At 39.0% G+C, this 17,486-nt stretch overlaps 1 protein-coding gene across 11 annotated transcripts in view; it reads left to right on the top strand.

The window, feature by feature from the left end:
* Positions 1-17,486, top strand: part of ZMIZ1 (zinc finger MIZ-type containing 1) — a 347,370-nt gene that overhangs the window by 128,552 nt on the left and 201,332 nt on the right. The window contains exon 4 of one of the 11 annotated variants that reach the window (XM_064430325.1): positions 14,467-14,588. The exons of the other annotated variants lie outside the window; for them this stretch is intronic. The gene's annotated coding sequence lies outside the window, so the exon portion shown is untranslated. The remainder of the gene's footprint in view (positions 1-14,466; positions 14,589-17,486) is intronic. 11 annotated transcript variants of the gene reach the window in all.

Genomic DNA, 17,486 nt, shown 5'->3' with positions numbered 1-17,486 from the left:
TCAATATCTTATGTCTAGCTGTTGTACAGAATTTTTTTAAAAGCAGAGAGTGGGCACTCCAGGGTATCTCTTTCTTTCTCCGCTTAAGAAAAATAATCTTTGCAGACTTATTCTGTTACTGCTTCTCCTTTGCTTGTGGAGCGTTTTTAGATATTTTTAAGTACTTTATAAAGCCATAGGTAAGCTCATCTCTGCCTTATTTTCAGTGTAGATCAGTGCTTGTCAAGAATTTGACCTACATAATAATTTTCTTGTGGACCAGCTGCCTCTCCTTACACTGCTGTGTGGGGCTTCTCCATTTTTGATCCTTGTCATATTCCAGTGGGATTTCCATATATCGGGAAACAGCAATAAAGCCACTTCCATGCATCTGTAGTTGTTTTGAATGCACCTGAAATTAGGGGAAAGTCAGTACCCTGTGACCGTAACCACTGGGGGTGCATAACTGAAGCCATTTCCAAACAGAAAAAATGTTACTGATCATCAGAACATAGTTTTATTTTTTTTAATCTGCTTTACCATGCTCATATAATCCACCATCCATATTTTCAGTGCTCCACTTTGATGAGTTACAGACAGTTGACCTCAAGGCATTTCTTGATGAACATTTCTATCTGCTCTCAGCCTTGAAAAACTCAACCTTTTCAAGAGCTGTATGGGAGAAAAATGTGTAAGACTAATATTTATAGGCTGAAAAAGAAGGGAGAGGAAAGACTAAAGTGTAAAACTTGCTTCCAGCAGAAATGCCATCCCTCTTTTACCTCTGATAATTAGAAGCATTTCTGACATGGTTACAAAGCAAGTTAGTGGTGAGTGCCTGCCATTTGCTGTGCATTTGTACTGCAGGCCTGCTTTCCTTCCCAGTGCTTTCTTCTGTGTTGTTTTCAGACAATCACAAATTTCTGATGCTCGCCTATTACATTATGATTCATCAATACTCCTGCATTTCAGTTACTTCCAAGTATGTACATGTGATTGTTTGTAAAAATGCAAGGTTGTGATTCAGGTTTTTAGTATTTTTTTTCATAATGTTTAGCAAAGCTAGTTTGCGTAAATCCTTTCATTGATAGTGCTAGCTGAAATAATCCTGGAAGATAAAAAGAGGGAGAGATTTTAAGTGCCATAATTTTTGCCAGGAGAAGATCATGGTTGTGTTAAGAAATACAGCAGTACTGATTTTAACTCTAATAGAAGGTTGAGAGAACATTACAAGTAGTTTTTAGAGCTGACTTAAATGGTATACTGTATTTAATGGCCCTGAATATAGGTCTAAGATACTTGTCTTAGATAATAAAAATAGTATGTGCAGGCATGGAAATGCAGCAAATAAATAACAAAAGGCAAACACAACACGAAACCCCATCACATCAAGAAACACCGTTTTTAAAACTGTACTCTTGAAAATTTCCTGGAGATTTCCCTAGACTTGGATCCTCATTTTGAAAAACAAAATAAAAATCACTTTTCTGTACCGTAAGGAAACTTGGGGAAGAAGTTCCTTGCTGTGCCTTTGGGTCATGTGACCTCGCTGCTGTAGAGCTGGAATGTTTGCCATGGTATTTCCGGAGGCTTCATAAACACACAGAAAAAACAGTGGGGGTTAGGAGGATTTTCAAAAAATTGTTCTATTTCCCCCCAACCCTTTTTTTTTTTTTTTTTCTGACAGCCTAAATTCTTTGCACTTCAAATGCTGGGCTCTTCTAGGAATTCAGAGTTTTTATTTGATTAGTCCAGTGAATTTTAAGAACCAAGTTAAAATAGTTGATAATTTTTTAATTGCTGAACTTGTCTGGAATGATTTCTTGCTAGATTTAATACCTGGCAACCTATGTATTAAGCCTGGCTCTTATTTAAACGATCTTAATAGTTTACTTTTGGCATGTGTCACTGTGAGTGGCATTCAGTAATCTGACTTGATAGCTGTCATCTTGCAAGGCAGAGTAATGCAAACAAAAGATGAGCACTCAGACAAGGTTACAGTGAAGAGCCATTTCCTAAGTCCTGCTGTGGTGGTGTAGAATCCCCAAGTCAAATCAGAAAAGCACAGAATTAGTTCTGGCTCCTGGGATATGAGGGATAAGATTATGCAAACCTCTTCCATCTGACTGTAGGAATAGTACGTGCGCCTTTTCAGACTTTGCAAACACCAGTTTAAACTGGGATTATGAGTACCTCTGTGTGTCTGTAATGCCATGGATATGTTATGTCTTAGTGGCAAAGTGGGCTGAAGGGACTCTGCAGTCCCTCTTACAGCCTGGGCTGACAGAGCTGCACCTTCTCCTCCCTTCCCCTGCCAGCCAAGCTGCCTGTTGAACAAGAGCAGAGAATGTATCTGTTTTAAAAATAACCTGGCAAAAATGGGGAGGGAGAGGGAGAATGAATGGACTATTTTTAGCTTAACCAAGTCCCTCTGTGCAGCACCATGAAGCTGTCCCAGGAGGGGTGGGATAAAGGCAGTGCAACAGGAGCTGGTAACAAGTGGCCAGAGATAGGAACTGCTTGTTCCAGATGGCCTCTGTGAAAAATGCCCCAGCAATGAGCCTGGGTATTCCATGAGGCTGCTCAGGACATGGTCAGTGGGAGGTGTGTAACCATATCAGGACAGGCTTGTTGCTGAATCAGACTATTTCTTGCATCAAAAGTTACAAAAAGGCAGCATAGTTTGTCTTTGAGCTTCCCTTTTAAGTATGAAGCAGTAGAGTTTTTTCCCCAACTTCAGGCCCCAAACTGGCACTCTGAGGAGGAGCATGGGTAGATTTGGAACTGAGCAAGGGCTTGAATTCTGCACTTTGACAGGGCTTCTTCACTCCTTTCTCCTGTCCTGTACTGAACTTTCTTAATTCTCTCTTTAAGTGCAACTAATTATTGAATTACATTCTCCTGGTGTTGAAATGTGTGAACTCTGGAATCATTTACGTTAATAAAGTACATCTTACATTTTGTTTCCATAAATTTTGTGATGTCTGATTGACCCAGATTGTCACACTGTCTGTCACACTCCTACTCTACTGGTCTCTAGCTGGAGCAGTTGATTGAGAATGGAATGGGATGAAGTTAAGAAGTTGCCCTGAAACTCTTGTACTGTAATTTATAGGGAAAAACATAGTTTAAAATACTGGCTTAAATATAAATGCTGTTGTAAATATAAGTAATCTTTTTTAAAAGTAAGCCATGACTCCAAAGGTAAGCTGTGTTTTAATTTGAGTTTATCTGCTTGTATATCTGGGTTTTTTTCCCAGGTCAATACATAAAAATATGTGCAGCTGAGTAAAATGTTGGTAACTTCTTGCTTGAGTTGTCTTCAGTGTTGTACTTTTTAGTAAAATGCTGTAGCATCCCGAGTTTCAGGTGGAAAGTTCCAAAGTTCTGTCTCATTCCTTAGGATATTTCACTGGTTTGTCACTTTGCCTGTATGAGACAGTGCAAAGATTTTTTATAATTTTGTAATGATACTGCATATATCCGAATAATATTTTTCATGCCCTCTGGCTTTGCCCCTTCCCATCTAAGGATTCCCAAGCCTTCCTAAGGAAACTTTTGTTAAGGCAGGCCAACGGATGTCATGGTTGAAACTTGTTCTCAAAAGCTCTGTGTTCCTAATGGCCTTTGACAGTGTTTGGGAAAGATGTCACTTCAACATAGTGGAAAGCGACCAAAGTAAATTATATTTTTAATGAAGGATTTTCTATCTGGATGAATTGATACTGGCAGGACAGTATTAGTTAAAAATAGACTCTTCTGCAGACACATTGCATTCTCTCCTGGTTTTACTTTGTCTAAACAAAAAGCAATGTACACATAGTGAGTGTAGACAGGTCTTTAGGCTGAGGTACTTCCTTTGCAGGTGGCTTCTGATTTTTTTTTAATTTTTTTTTTTAATGTTAATTTTGCTTTGAGGGGAGACCAAATCAGTATTTAAGGATTCTGTTTATCATGTCACTGCATGGGAGATTGCTGTATTCTGTACTAGAGCTACTTTATGGTGGGTGGTATGTACAAGATTCTTATGGCCTTATAAAGGATGCTAACTTGCATTCCTCTCTGCAAAGAAGTATTTCCAAAAGAAATAATACGCAGATTGAGTATTTATTTTTGTTCAATACAAAAGTATTCAGAGCTAACTGGCAAATATTTTACTTCTCTGCCCTCCCTTTTCCCCTTAATCGTGTTTATCTCCTCACTGTTTTCTTCTGACTATTAGAAATGTGTTCTTTTAGGGTGTTTTAGTTCAGCTGATTTATACACCAAGACTTTTTTATTTTTTCGCTGAAAATGTGTAAGTAAAGGGTTATTTGAATGGTTATTTGACTTTTATATCCTGCACGTATGTATACTGTATATTTTAGATAGATATGTGTGTAAATTGAGATCCTGTTTCAGAACAATTGTTGCTGTCTGAACAATGGTTGATTACGTATGTATTTTTGAATTACTGAAAAATCAAAATAAGGTTAAATTAACCTGCAGTAATCATACTGTTGTATATTTCTAAGTGTTTCATACCAAATAGTATTTAACTACTTTTCTCTATTTCAGCTTCTTGAAGTTAGTAAGTTCAAGATATGACTGGTTTATCACACATTTTATTAGGCCTTGATATTTCTGACAGCATAGCTTTCTTTTCAGGCCTTCAGGTGGGAAAAGAGAGAGAAAATTATTTCCTTCTCAAGACAAAAGAACAGTGCAAGTGTAATCTCAGCTCTTAGTTTTTCTTTTGTCTATGTCTCTTAACCTGGTGTGATTAATTTGGTTTGATTTGGTCATGTTTTTAGAAGTTTATGAAAGGATAGGGAAAAGGGAAGAAAAGCACTCCTTTGAAGCAGGTATCAGTGATTCAAATGCTGCCTTGAATCATAAAGATATATATGCCTGAGATCTGTGTTATTAGAGTGTGAGAAATTCTGTGTGAAATTCCAGCAGGTGTTTAGTCCAAACTGATCAGGCAAGGGTCAGGGACAAGTATATAAACTGCTTGTACTCTTCTGAGGATGTGTAGTCTTCACCACAGATCAAAATAAGCCTTTTCAAAGAAAATATTTTAAGCTAGCAAATAATGGAAAACCTCCATATACACAATGTAATCTAAAAATCTCAGAAGTCAAAATAAACCTAGTTAATCTGCAGAATCTGAATGTGTGAAGGAGTGTGTCTGCCACACCTTGTGGGGTCCCTTCTTTGCTTATACCTGTCCCATACATCAGAAAGCTTAAACTGAAAGCTAAAATTACTCATTTACAATAGAGTGGGAAGAAAAAGAAAACTGGCATGAACACCACCTTCGTAAGATCCTGAGTGTTTGCTGCAGAACAGTCTGTAGACAAAGAATGAAACAAAATAATTATGTCTTTATGTAATGTAATAAGGCATTTTCTTTGTTGCCTTCAATGGAATTTCTGCTTGCCCATGTGCTCTCTTATTGGGTGGGCAGAAGCTCACTAACTTGTATAGGTTGATTTCTGCTAAATATAGTTTAGCAATGACCATTTTATTACTGCCCTTTTAAATGTAAACATTCCCAGTCTCTTCAGGCACTCTTATTAAAATATGCGTTTTATTTTCCTCCCCCGATGATTTTCATTGCTACCCTTTGATTTTTGTCTCATTTTGCTCTGAATTTATAAGTTTCTCAGACTACTACTGCCAACCACTAGATTGTCACCGCTCCTTTAATAAAATCTATGGCACCAGGGGAGCATTGGTTTCTTGGATCCCAGTTTGATAACAGATATCCTTTTCTGAGCACATTCCTCTTTTGGACTGTTCAAATGTCCACCAGAAATAGTGAATTCTTTGTTTGTTGGTAGGAGAACCTGTGCAGAGCCCATTTAACATGTACAGTACAGTAATGGGTTTTGGTCATTATTGCTCTGGACCTGACAGAAGCCAGAAATGGAGTGCTCTTTATCAATTTGTAGAGTCTTGCAGTGCTTTGCTCTGCCTTTCCCTCACCTTTCCATTTGGCCTTTTTGGTGCCTGGTGCCTAAACACCTGCCTGGTGCCTTTTCTCTTATACTGCCTCAGAAATCTCACCTGGAGATCCCTGTTCCCTCCATCCACTCACAGCACTCAGAGTATTTTGGGAGTTGATGCAGAGGGAAGGGATAGTCCTGGCAGCAGAGGGTATGCTCCAAGAGCAGGTGTACTTACACCATGTCTTGTGGGCAGATAGGAGCTTGATGTGCTTCAGCTGCCCATGTTCTGTGTGGAACCAAAAGCAGAAGCCCTGTATCCCTCGTTTGCATTGTGTTGGGCTCAAGCTAATAAGCTTGGTCTCTTGGCAGGATGTGTTAGATCAGGCTTACTGCTGTGCTAATTGTGCTTACACAGCTTCCAGTTTGGAGCTGGCTCATTTACAGCTGGCTTGGATGGTGGCCAAGAAGGCTCGCCTCTGCCTGCAGTATGCCATGTAGACATACACACATCCAGCACTTGAACATGTCTGTCAATAGCAGGAAATTATATTTGGAGGGAGGGGAAAATCTTTGGCCTGGCTGCAAGTGTAAACAACGACAATATTAACAAATGAGGAAGTAGGTAACAGTTTAATAAGGAGAAAGTTTGATTATTTTAGCCTAATTTAGACTCACTGCCACAAGTTGTTTTCAGCCTGTATGTTTGGCCCGATGTTGTTCCTCATTTACCACTGTTTTTGTGGGGTTTTGGTTTGGGGTTTTTTCCAGTATAGCTTGGGAACGCTTCCCGGATTTAAGAACCTCATTGTAGAAGTGAGCAGCCTGGTATTTTAACTGAGAAACAGAAACTAATCTAAACACAATGTTAGAAAATGGGTAAACATTCAGAGGATGGAAACTTGCTTTTATGATTAGCCCATCCACTGTTTTTCCTCTTCCCTTACTTCGTATGTTAGCAAGTTATTGTGTACACTGGCTCTAGTGCAGTGTCAAGGATTGGCCCATCTTAGTGCTGAAGTGCTGTAGCTACCTAAAAGTACAGGATACTCACTAGTAACAGGAATTATTCAGGAAGAAGAAACTCAGAGCTGTAAAGTTCAAGTTTGTTTATTTAGGTTTGAAAAGCTAAAGCTCAGTATGACTTGAAAGCCACATCCTCAACTGGCAAAGATCAGTTTTATCAGTTACCAGCAGCTGTGTCATTTACTTAATCAAGAATATGTCCCCTCAATTATGATGAAATCTTCTTCTGTGGAGGAGGGTGGTGGTGGATGGGAGTGTATATATAGAGAGAGAAAACTGGGCTAATCTTTTAATTTATTGTTAAATAATAAAATTATTCGTCAGCCACATGCTATGAGCTCTCTTAATATTTGAGCCCATTTTATTCTCAAATTATTTTTTTGTTGCAAACATCCATGCATCACTGCATTAACTTGCTTGACAGTTTAGAGGCCACTTCTCCTTTTAAACAAGCCTTGAGGAGACAGTAACAACCTTCTAGTTCTAAAATCACTGTTATTAAAACAACCAGGGGAATGTATCTCTGCAAAGGCAGAGTTGAATAATGATTTAGCTTCCAGAATTAATTTGAAATTTCATCAGCACTAAGTAATATTTTAGTGGCAGTATAATCCTGTACATTACATGTTAAGTCTGCAGACTGCACTGCCAGAGGAAGAACCCTGCAGTATTTAAGTGACACTGTAACACCATGGTATTATATTCAGGTCATTAGGGGGCATTTTACAGGATTGAAGTGATCTGGCGGAATGTCAAGGGTGAATTGGATATTCTCTGTTTCTTTGCCTCTCTAAATATGTAGATTAGGGGTTTAAAAAAAAATAAATGACACGTTGGTCACCAGTGTTCCTCCCCTGTCTCAGCCCAATGTTTCACCTGTGCACCGCTTGCACAGTCAACAAACACTGAGGGGAGGGAAGGGGAATGATAGACACAGATAGCTCAAATGCTGAGAGAGCACTGTACTGAGGGTTGGGGGATTTTCTCTGTGAATCACAGCAACTGATAGATAAGCATTAATTCAAGTATTTGGCTTTTGTGTCAGGTGTCAGCAGGTGTCCAGAATGATGGAAAGTTCTGAGCTGCAAGGTGGGTGTTTCCAGAGCAGATCCCTAGCACTAAGAGGCAGGGGCACTCTTGTGGTTGAATATACTAAGAGAGATGAATGCCTTTCTCCCCTTTGTGCTTTAGAAATTCCTTCTAAATTCATGTGTGTGGCCCATCATAATGATTTTGATACCTCTTTTCAAATGTAGTCATCATTCAGACAGCTCTGGTTGAATTCAGGGAGAGTATTAGGCTGTGAAAAGCATGTGTTCTCAGCAGCTCATTGCTGCCTCTGGCAGAAGTTGCTGCCATTCAGATCTGCTAGCTAGATAGTTCACATGGTTATTCTGTGCACCATTAGAGACAAACTGGGCTGGGTTAGTTTAAACATGTGAATAGTAGCTTTGGATCATTCTTTCTGCAAGAAACAGATAATCATGACACAAGTAGCCTAGCTGTCTAATAGCAAATTTCACCACCTCAGTCTTCCCTTGTCTTTCCCTCACTTTGTTTAAACTACAGCTTTTGGGGTTGTGGGAACTTTTGTTAAAAATAAAAACAGTGATCAGAAAGGATCACTGACAACAAGTGAAGTTGAAATGATGTTTATCTTCCAGTGGTGGAGATGGCAGTGGTAACATGCTGGTTGGTCAGGGGCTCATAACCTTTTCAGATAACAGAGTGGCCATCATAGCAATGGGGTGCATGGCTGTGATCTTTCTGTGCTCCAAGTGGTTGAGGGGGGAACCCCAACAACAGTTTGCCTATTGGAAGAGTTTGGCTCTCTCTAATCTAGAAGATTGTTGCACTCCATGTGGTAGGAAATTCTTTGAAAAGTCTCATGGGCAAGCAGTGTGCCTGGTTGCTGCAGAGCAGTGCTGAAAAGGAGTGGTGAGGATACTGGACAACTGGACATTATTTTTACAGGTCTTTCCTGTAAAAGATATGCAAGATAGCAATAAAATCTTCCTAGGCAGTGGTGGCAAGACTGGTATTTATGGAGAAGTGCTGGCTGTGCCCATGGGAGAGTTGCCTTAGCTGGCAGAGCTGCTGCCGTAGGAGGCTGGGAAGGCAGATCAGCAGGTTAAACATGGCTGTGGCCAACAGCTCCGTGAGCAGACACGAAGGGAAGCTCATGCTCCTCCTACTGCCCTACTGTGGGTGCTGGGGAGTACAGGCAGTAAGCTACAGACAATGGCTGGGCTTGTGCACCCAGCCTACATAAGTGTCTTCTGCTCAGAATGCCTGCTTAGAGGGATGACTGGATTAACCCACAATGGCATATTTTCTGTTCCTACTGCTTTCATGTATGTAAAAATATTTCAAATATTATTCACTGTATTTTAAATTACTTCAATGCCCTCTGCTTCCTTTTTTTTTTCCCTGTTAGAAAACACTAAACTTTTATTTTCATATATACAGACTACTTTCACAGAGGGTAAAGTTTCAGTTTAGATTTTGAGGACTGTTCGCCCTTGATCTTGATTTTGCTTTGATTGTCACCAGGTTTTGTTTTAAAATATGTATCAGGAAGCCAATTCTGTCCAGCTATTTCTACTGGGTACTTTTTCAAGTTAAAGGCAATGGGCTTTCCTGAAAAATGTCCATAGACAAAGAACTCCCCAGAGTGTGTCTCTAGTGATCTGTGCAGTTAGTTACTCCTGTGAGCTGTCATTTTACAGTAAAAATAGAAAATGTAAAATATTGATTACATATGCAAGTACAAGAAATGTACATCTGTGTACTAGCTCTCTGGGAGCTTGTAGATAAAAGTAGATTTCAGTCACATTTTTCCCTTTAATGTGCTGCAACAAGTAAGTTTTGGTCTTGAGGAACTGTGTGTGAAGCCATAAGGCTATAAACTTGTGAAGGAAACTTTATTCCAGCTATTTAGTTAAATAAATTAACACGGACATTTTCTGGGGCTTCCTTTCCTAAGTAAGGGACACCTACTAGTTATCATGGTACAGCAGTGAGCAATACCATAAAGTTGAGAACAGGAGAGATCTTTGTTATGCATACTGTATACCAGGTATAGTAGTTTTTGCATGCTAGAAGTACATAGTGGCCTAATGCCTATGTTACTGTTCCACTTGTACTTCTTTTTCAATGTATTTGCTGATGCTGCAACACTTTTTGCACTAAGTTTTAGATAATTCAACATCTGTTTTTCTCAATTGAAATAATCCTGCTGCTCTCACTGGTGTTACACAGCTAAAGCCTGTTTTCCTTCCATCGCACTGAAGGCAAACATCTGGAGGATAGGCTTCACTGTCCTTGGACATTCAATCTCTTGTGACTTTTTTTGATTGCTATCAGTTTGCAGCATTGCCAGATACTGTTTTGATCCAGAAACTCTCCAAACCAATCTGTGCCTCTAGCTTCTTGTAAGGACTGGTCATGAAAATAGGGAGATTGTAGGACAAGCCACATTATCTGATGAGGTGATGTGTGTATGATAAGTTTTGAATAATTACACAATAAAGTAATCAGCCAGCAACTTAGGTTCTTCAGTAGGGAACCTCAATAATAGGTCTGGCAAAAATAGAATTTTCCTTTTAATAGCCATTGTCAAAGTATTTTAAAGTATTGTCAGAGTTTATTTTAAGGTAAGCTGATATCAGGTTCACTTTCCAGTTCTTTGTAGAATACGTCTTAACAATGAATTGAAGGTGTTTTAGAAGTAGGGTTTGTGGTGGAGTTTCATTTCAATGATTATTCCCTTCATCCACAGTGTGGTGCAGGACTGTAGATATTAATCTCAAATTATGTCTTATTGAACATTTTGAGTAATAACCACCTGATTCTTTGATACTTTGGTTTATACATGAAACCAGGGGATCAACTACATTTGCTCATTTTGTTGCCAAAATGTAGCTTGACTTATGCAATCAGTTTAATGGAGTGGATTCTGTTTTGGTAGTGGTATAAGAATGTACCCATAATAACATCCAGCATTTTGGGAAGGTTTTGCCTTTGTTTTCTGTAACTGGTAAATTTATTTTGGCTGTGAATACATCCAAACCCAATTTACTACTTGTAACATGAATATACTATACAAAATGCTCTCTGATGGAGAGGCTGTACTTAGCAGTATGTCTGCTTTCTTCCTTTTGTAAGCTTGCAGTTAATTCTATTTTGGACATTGTGCATTCACGTATACACACACAAAGTGCATTATCAGCCTGAAGCTTCAGGCTAAATGTGTGAGCCCAGGTGTCGTATTTCTAATGCCCTTTGCATGAAATGTGAAGTAATTGTCCAGTGTAGAAGCTGTAGGTATGTTTATGAAACATGAAGTATGGGCACAGTCTGCGATTTCAAGTGTCTTATGAAAATGCGTGTGGCAAGGCTATGATGTCTTCGAAATAAACTGCTTATGTTCTTGAACTTCAGACTTCTCAGTCCTGAAAAGTGAAGTGAATTACAGAATACCTTAAATACCTCCATGTGTGTTTATATTTAATATCTCTAAAACCACTTACGCCAAGGTAACTTAGTGCAAAGGAGAAACATCTGCTGAATTAATTTTCATGAAGTAGATGGTTTTCTTAAGTTTTTGTGTTGTGAGGCCTCCCAGCCAAGAGGGGAAGAAGAATACAGGTATGGTGATCTGTTAAATGAATGAAACAAGTGGATTGTGGGTAAATGAATGAGTGACAAAGACATAAGGAGAGCAAAAAGCATTCTTACACAAAGAGCAGTGGATAGTGCCTACCTCTCCATCATGATCCCAAATGTGAGGAAAATCAAAGGCTTTTTTTCTTACTGGAGAGACTGAAAGAAGGTCAAGTTCAAAAATAGCTTTGGGTCAAAAAGGAGGGAGGAGAAAGAGACAGTATAGTCACTGAGATGAGTAACTTCAGATCAAATTTGAGTGTCTGAGATGTCATTGAGAGAACTGCTGCTGAGGCAGAGGCCTGCCGTAGTTAATATTTTCAGTATAGACACATGATATCACTACCAGAAATGGGCTGCTTTTGGGTGCAGGTTGTCATTGTACCCTGTTTATTGGTCTCTATTGATCCTCCATTTCCATGAGTGTGATGCTGGGACTTCTGAGGCCACATGCCTTGGTTTTCTTGTGGCAATATTCCAAGCCATTCTATAAATCCTTCCTCATGAATTATGGAGGAAAAACCTGCCCTGTTTCTTAACTGGTTAAGACTGCTAGGACAGCAGTGAAGGCTTTTGTGTAATTTAACCCTTCTTGTCCTCAGCAGTTTACTCACCTACACTTGACATAAATGGTGGATGTATGTTCTAATCCTTATCATCACTGTAGCATCTGGAAGTCATGACTTTTGAAGCATTTGTAGCAGCAGAAATGGTTTCATGTTGCTGAAACTTCTTTCCTATATACATTAAAAATTCATATGGTAGTGGATTTGATCTGAGACTAGTGTACAAGTACTGTGACTAAACACTCTGGGTTTAGAAACAATGTAGGATCTAATATGTCAGGAAAAATTTATTTGATTGTATTCAAAAACTTCCAAACAGATTGGGTCCCTGATAATCTTAGCAGTTGATACCTGTAGTTAGATTTTGAGGAAGTGTCTTCTACCAGCATCTCAATATTTTAACTATAGTTTTCCAAAAAAATTTTTAAAGTAAGGCATAATACTGTTGAATGAGATAAGAGTCTGAAAACCCCTGCTCAATAAACTGATATGTTCTTCAGGAAATTGATGATATATCAAAAGCTGTTACTTCAGATAGCAATCATTAGCGTAGCTTCCCAAAATGAATGTGAAATACGAACACAGAGAAGGCTGTGCCTGTTTATAATGATGCTGGTTTTGCATACAGCATTCTTGGCTTATCTTGAGAGGGGTTCTGACACACAACAAAACCGATGCAAACTGTTATAGTCACCAGTACATTCTTCTGACCTTAAGTATTTCTTGGCTTATGTGTATGAGATCAGTTTGAAGAAGTTTTGATATTTTATTTTCTCCTGTTTGTTAATTTTTCTCTTTGTTTTATTGACCAAATATACTGGATGAAAAGAGGTCCTACAATTAAAAGATAAGCTATATATTTAAAATTAAGCATATTCTCCCATACAGGAATTAAAATATGAATATATGTCTTTTGAATCAGTCTTTCTAAACAAGGCACAGTAAGATACATCTGTTGTGGTGGCAGTGGTGTTTGTTTCCTTTTTTCTTTTGAAATAGCTGAATGTTTTCTTCAAATAATCTCTTTTATGGCTAATCTGGAAATCTGCGCCACTGCTATGAAAATGAAGCAGTGTCCACTGGACCAAGTAGTATCTTTCATTGAAGTCCCTTAATAGAAGGAACAGTGGGGCATGCACACCTGGCCCATGTGTGGTTTGTGTGTAACAGATTATGTCTCTTGAAAATGAGCATTCACAGGTCTCTTCTGTTTAAACTGAAAGTCACTGTTGTGAAGGTGTTCTTCATTCGCAGGGAATGAGGCGTGTTGGTGTCCCACTCAGTGGGACCCCAGAGGTCAGCCTGAACCTGGGAGATCCGCTGGGAAACATGAAAGCTTTGGGGTGAATTTCAGGTTTTTAGATGTGGGTGGATGTGGTTTGGTCAGTCATTGTATTTGTCTTTTTCAACCCTGTTGAGATGAACTTTATATTTAGCGTGCTGAGTAACATAGATGGGCGTTACTTGCTTGCACTGAGCCACTCACTGCTTAGGTGACCAAATACATAAGCAAGCTGATTTTTGCACTGAGCTTTTTTTTTTTTTTTTTTAATGGGCACAATTCCCACTAGTTCCACTTTCAAATCTGTCTAAAAATGAGTGATTGTTACTGTTTTCACACTGATGATATCTTGGAGTCATTAATTATTTATCCTCACGACTACATGTGTGTGAGAAAGGATTTAGTTACCCCTGTTTTACAGGAGACAGACAGGGCATGAATTGACTTGTAGACTGTGCCTGTGCTAATGTGGAGTGCTCCATGGAATGACTCCATCGGGAAGCTGCAAGGAAGGGTGTTGTTCATTGTACTGTGCTTGATTTTTAGAGGATTCGAGAGCAAACTGCTGCAAGCATCAGACTGGAAGGAATATTGCCTTTTCTCACTCTTTCTTAATTCTGTAAAAGTCCTTATCAAAAACTGGTAGTGTTTTCAAGTCTCACAATGGCTTAAGAGTCTTGTGTCTACTGAAGGAAGCCCAAACCAGCTCAATTGTTTCTTTTGAGGGCAAGGTGCAGCGTGTTGTTTGTGCTGCCAGCCTTGGCAATGCCTTCCCCTCCCCAATTTCTTTGTCCCCCTTCTTCCCTTCCCCCGCCTCCCCAATTATTTTTCCAGAGACCTTGGCTTGCTGCTTCTGGGGCAGCAGCAGCAGCTGCTAGTGCTGTCCTGTAATTCTTCCCTCTCAGTCACAGGGGACTGGAAGGGGAAAGACGGTCTGTCTCAGCAGCAGTCCACCAGCTGCCGCTGCAATCTATAATGCGTAAATTTGCAAAATATAGCTTTTAATTTTGCTTTGCAGTCAGAATGAAAAACTAGAGTGCACCACCACTGCCATCATTGATTGATTAATAGAAATAAATGCTCCCTGCTCCCCGGTTCAGACTTGGACAAAAAGAACTTGGAAGTGGCTAAAAATAAAAGGTAAGAAACCTGACAGACTTTCCCACCAACAGAGTAATTAAGAACACATTGTTGTGTATGTATGCTTGAGAATGTGCTCTGGCTAGGAAAAAGCTGTTGAGTAATGCAAAAATATTAACTAATTCAGAGTATAAAGTCAGGCTTAGGGTCATGATATTCTCTGAAGTACGTGGATAAGGAGGGCTTCTTTGTTACAGTGTTAATGACTGAGGGAGTCCCACAGATTCTGTCCTAAGAGGTTTTCCTGAAATTGTGCATTGAGACATATTTTTGATTTTGAGGTTTTTCTTAAAGGAGAGAGAAGGGGAAATAAAGAAGAATAGGCAGTGTTCTTTCTCTGCCAGCAATGTAGTTGTAGTAGCCATAATAAGTGCTTGTTTTGTGTCCAGTCATACACCTTGGGCAAGGAAATGGCCCATATAAAAGGTAAGCAGCCTCCAAATTTCCATTAGAAATGGATTTGTAACCTCTTCAGTGTGCATTTATGAATGATGAATCTTTTAGTTGGAGCATTCAAGAAGAACCAGCCATAACATGGCCAAAATTTGTGAAAGAACTTGTTTGAACTGAATAGTTTAACTCAGTGGCTTGTTCAGAAGGCTTGAACTATGAAACACCATACATAAAAAGAATTCATGTTGTTGTGGCACAGATGATTGACCAAAGAAAAACAGTTATTTTTATAGCTGGGAGAAGTAATTTTATCACAAGTCAGTTTTGCAGTTGATTTGTCAGAAATTGGGAGAGAGCAGATATAAACCTTACCTTTGTGGACAGCCTGACTCTGTCAGTAAATTGCAGTGTAACCTAGTACCTATCCCCAGAATTACCAGTCCTGATTTCTGTTCATTTTACATGATACTAATGTCAGCAGTTTTAAGTAAAAGCACAAGCAGCCGCCAGTCTTGCAAGACACACTACTTGGAGTAGCTATGTTGTGCAGACATGTTGGCAGAAGTAAACTAAATCTAGATGTGTCTTTGGGACTCCAAAGAAAACCAATTAAAATAGTTGAAGGAACAAAGCATACTTTGTGCACGTGTATGCACATATTATCTTTAATTTGTTGGTGTTTTTTAGCATGTGGAAAATACAGCCGTGAGTGTATAACATGCCTCCCATCTCCTGGGAAAAGAGAGTAAGAAGAAATTATGTAGTTGACCCATTATTCAGGCACTTGGGAATTAAGAGAATGGAAGAGCAGTTTGTTTCTCTGAAGTCCTTCCTGGTTATATACATATATTTTAAATAAACATGGTATGCTCAAATATTTATATAAAAGCAGCATTCAGCGGTATCACTTAATTGGGCAAAGAAGTAAAATTCAGTGAAGTGCACACACTTTGTGTCAGTTGCAGTGTTTTGGGTGGCTACCTGCTCACTTTCAGGGAGAGGATAAAAATTAACTGACAGAGGCTTTTCACAGGTAAAAACCAATAGAACTCTTGGAAATACTACTTTAGCCAGCCTTTACAATATTGCACGTTACTAGTCCTGTCCAAGTGTCATAAATTGCCTATTGAAAATTGTGTTTAACCTTTAAAGAAAGACTGCTAGAGTGTGTTTTAAAACTGAAGAGGTAGCAAGCTGGATAAACTTGCTAAGTTCTGACTATGTGGCAACAAAGGCCTCTAGAGCTCACAGAAAAGTTTCCAAGAAAGCAAGTTCCCCTTTCCAATACATATTTTCATCTGTCCTCCTGTTGTAGTAAAGGCATCTGTCTTCTGCCAGTGTTTTCTGAGCTATGCACTGAAGTTTTCTGAAGATGATTGAATTTGCTTCTTATTGACTTTTCTTTCCCTTCAAAATTAATACCTTAATTTTAAGATTCAAGGTCCTGAGCACAGCTTCTTTCATACAGAGATTGTTACCTTGGCATTACAAAAAGGGCCCTTACTAAATAGTGATATTTACAGCACAGGCTGTTTTCCATCCATTCTGCAAGGTCTGATTCTTAATACACAGAACAGCACTGAAGGATCAGTGAGTACCAACCTTTCCTCATTTCTGCCCCTGTGGGGATTTGAGCACACTGTATGTAGGGGATGCCTCTTCTGGGGCAAAGCTAGCCTGGGAATAGTTGAAGAGTGGAATTTTGAGGGAGTACTCTGAAATTTTTCTGTAGCTGCATTCTCAGTGGGTACCCACTGTCTAACTCTTTACATGGAAATGGGAAGGTGGCTGTTACTGTTGTATCTTGTCCATGGAACTTTGGTTGTGGGTAGGAAGTCCATAGTCTAATCTGTAGATCCATTCTGGTTCTTAGGATAAAGCATTTTGAGACAAGAATAGTCAGAAGTAGATGTTAAAAGATGTTTCAGAAAAGAGACCTAAAAGCAGCACACTGCAGCCTCCCTGAAAAAAAAAAGGTATCTAGACAATGGGCAACTTAATTTCTAAATTCCTCAGCCACAAAATTCCTTTGTAGTCTTAAAAATCCACATTTCCCAAAACCTTTTCAAGGGAGTAAAAAAGAAAGAGGGAGCACAAAATGTAAGTTCTAAGCTTGCCAAACATGTCACTTGGGATAACAACACTTCTGTGTGTCTTTAATAAACACTATGCCAGATCAGGAGCCAGAGGATAGTCTTTTGCTTTAAATTGTTTTCCTATACTATCTGAAGCTGCACAGTGTAAAATCAGGAGTGGAGAAAGGCTATCCCAAGTCTCTCTCTTTGCTGCTGATACAAGCATGATTTCATTATACAAACATTTACTCCATTAATTGTCATTATTCCTAATCCTCCATTTTGCTTAATGGCAAAACATTTCACTGCAGGGGAAAAAAAATAGATTAAAGACTTTCAGACAGTAAAGACTACTAATTGAAACCTGCAAGGGATACCCCCATCATGGAAATTCAAAATTACAAAAGTTATTACTGATGTAACTGGAAAA

Source organism: Passer domesticus, chromosome 8 (genome assembly GCF_036417665.1).
Source record: "Passer domesticus isolate bPasDom1 chromosome 8, bPasDom1.hap1, whole genome shotgun sequence".
Taxonomy (NCBI): Eukaryota; Metazoa; Chordata; class Aves; order Passeriformes; family Passeridae; genus Passer; species Passer domesticus.
This window is presented reverse-complemented; position numbering and strand designations above follow the sequence as displayed.